The sequence below is a fragment of the Buceros rhinoceros genome, unplaced genomic scaffold, assembly GCF_000710305.1.
Source record: "Buceros rhinoceros silvestris isolate BGI_N320 unplaced genomic scaffold, ASM71030v1 scaffold2237, whole genome shotgun sequence".
Taxonomy (NCBI): Eukaryota; Metazoa; Chordata; class Aves; order Bucerotiformes; family Bucerotidae; genus Buceros; species Buceros rhinoceros.
Window position 1 is genome coordinate 23,335 of NW_010422572.1, and position 3,001 is coordinate 26,335.

Consider the following 3,001-nt stretch of genomic DNA (forward strand, 5'->3'; position numbering starts at 1 on the left):
GAAAAGGGTTAAGTCACTACTTTGGGTGTTGCATTTAATAAACTGAAAATGCAAGGTGAGGAGGTAAGGGCAGTTAAAAGGAAGAAAAAGATCAGCTCTTCTATTTAGTGTTTCTCAATCATATGGATTAGGTTACTTGGGTGACTAATCCACACACTAAGTGGGATTTTACACAAAGAAAGCTATGAGCACAAAAACTAGGGTGTTTTTTCTTACTTGGGCAAGGCAGGAATTCTCACAAGTTCTTGAATAAGTGGAAATAGGTCACCAAACTGTGCAGATGATTTTCTCTAACAAGGGGGTGGAGGAAAAGGGGTCCCTTTTCCCAAACTCAGTTTGAAATACAATCGCACACAACTTCTTTACAGGAAACATGGTTAATAAAAAAGGAATTCAACAGCAAAGATAGTGTATCTTCTGGGAAAATGAGGAAACTGCTGTTTTCCAACACCACCGCTCTTGGATGCCCTTTCCCAGTTTTTTTTTTTAACTGCACTAACAACCCGTAACACGGCAGAAACAACTGCAAACCGACTGCTAAGCTGTCATAAACCTCAAAAAGCCACCAGGAGGGCTGCAGGGAACCCTCACATCTTGCATCATGTCACTGCTGTCAGCGGTGGTGCCCAGGATTCAAGTCTGGTAAGTAGCTCCCCTGGAGAGGCTTTATCTGCCACCACCACATGGGATTAGTAGCGTTGCTGCTCTAAGATACGCGTCCTGAGGGCTGCGTACTGCCTGGAAGGACACTGGCCTTGGCCCATTCCTCCAGACACAGGCACGTCGTTACAGGACAGGCATGTAAATGCTGGAAAAGAGCGAGCACGGGAGCATGGCAGCCCTCTCCTGGCTGCCCCTGCAGCAGGGAGGACGGGGAAGATGGAGCTAGTTTGTGTATGGTTTGAGTGCCAAGGCGTTGAGTCAGCTTCTCCCTCGCCTCCACAGAGCTGTGCAGCTCATTCCCCCAGGACACCTTGGTTTTGTCACTGAAAACTGCTCTCTGCCCCAATTTCCGTGGAATGAACCCGGGTTTACAATGGTTCAGTTAAGCACAGACCAGAGCTGGTTTTATTGGGCTCCCCCCAAAGACTTACTCTTCTGTAAGTTTTATTCATGCTTACAGTTAGACCAACAGAGGGGAAATTCTTCAATCAGGCTTCAAAAAGAACTGCTTTTTTTACTCTCTTCACTGACAAGCTTCTGAGCTTTTAAGCTGCATCCCAGCCACATCCGTAACTTTTCCCTGAAACCACTGCTGTTTTTTTAATAAAAGCAGAAGTTCGCGTTACGAGTTCGTCATCAGAGCTGAACCATCAGGAGAAAACAACAAATACTGAAGGAGCCCTGACAAAAGTAAGGCTCCCAAACTACACGTGCTGCTTGCCTCTGCAGTCAGCCGGGACACACTGGTGTAAGAGGCCAGAGGCTTTTGCCAGGAGCAGTGTAAATACGCAGACTTTAACAACAGAGGCTACGGCCTTCGGTTACAGAACGACGTAGCATCACAAAACACCCCCACTAGTGTGGAGCTCATCACGAGGGGAAAGCTGCTAAAATTCAGAAAGTTCAGGATTTAACTCTTAATCCAGTCACTGGGAGCTGAGAGCCAAGTGAGGGGAAGGAAAAGGAAATAAAGTTAATGGAAAGAAAAAAAAAAAAAAGCAGCACCGTGCACCCAGCAGCACCACTGCAAATCCACACCCACAGCACAGCCGTCACGGGTGTCAGCAGTGGAACTGAGGCAGCAAAACCCGCGTGTTACGGCAGGCCGAGGGGCTCCCAACTCTTACTGTGCAGGAGTTGCAAAAGCATTGCCAGATCATCTGTGCCAGTCCTACCGCTGCCCTCTCCAATTCCTCCTCGCTGGTCCTAAGGAGTCCCCTCGCTTGTCATTCCACGGCACAGAATGACTTGTGCTGCGATCCTGCTGTGACAACGGCACGTTTCATCACACCTGATGGTGCCCGGGAGGACAGGGAGCAAGTGGGGGCTGGATGTCTTTAGTACAATGAACCAAAAAGCATGAAGAAGGTAAGATACCAAAGAATTATCCACAAACCCCTCAACACGGGCCAAATTTTAAACCCACGTGTGGTAAGAGCGAAATGCTAAGAGTAATTGGTTTTTAAAAGAACAAAAAAGGCTAACGAGCCTCTGCGCCCTCGTTAACTGCTCTGTTACCACTGTTCAGGTTCATTACACTTCTCTTTAAACACTCCTGGGAGTGAAAGGACTTTTTTAAAAGATTTATAGAATGTTTCTTTCTCCCATCACCAAAAAACCCCCCCAAAACTGGCTGACAGTGTTTCCTAGACACATTTTTAAATACCACTATTTTATAACGAACAGCCTCTCTCCAAGAATAGTTAATGGTGTTGGTTTGGGGTGCATGAACTGGCAGATCACACCCCCCTTTGCTCCTCCTCTGGTGCCGCTGACGCTGGAAAGCTTAAAACCAACTCTCGCGGGCTGCCAGCAGCACAGGGCTGCAAGTCAGGTCAGCCGATTCCGCGCCACGTCACGCAGCAGGGCCGAAGCAGGCAGCTATCCCGACTCCGTCACACCCGAGCTGTGACTCTCCTGAGACGGGGAAGAAGACTGGCCACAGCCCGGAGCCCCAGCAGCACCTGGGCAGGGAGTGCTCCAGCAAATTCCCCGCGCTGCCCTCACTCGAGCATCGCTCTGAGGTTCAGTGAGGAGCGCCCTCCAAACTCCACGTGCCTTCCACAGGAGCCTCTGAGCGATACGAAATGCCAAGTGAATGCAGGGAGGACCAAGTACCAAGGGAAAAGCATCCTACAGAGCTGGGAGGAGGAGGAGTACTTAACCCAGAGTCACAGAAACGTGCGTGCCCCATGGGACCAAAGAGCCACTTACAAAACCGAGTCCGCGACACAGGACTTCTACTTTTGCTTAGACTCCAGACAGAAAATTGCTCTTTGTGCAAGCTGTGGAACGACAAAATTGGAAAACAAATTGTGAGGTGGTTTTGGATGGCATT

At 49.0% G+C, this 3,001-nt stretch overlaps 1 protein-coding gene across 1 annotated transcript in view; it reads right to left on the reverse strand.

Annotated features, from left to right (window-relative positions):
• EPAS1 (endothelial PAS domain protein 1) overlaps positions 1 to 3,001 on the reverse strand; it is a 31,883-nt gene that overhangs the window by 13,416 nt on the left and 15,466 nt on the right. The gene's annotated exons all lie outside the window — the stretch shown is intronic.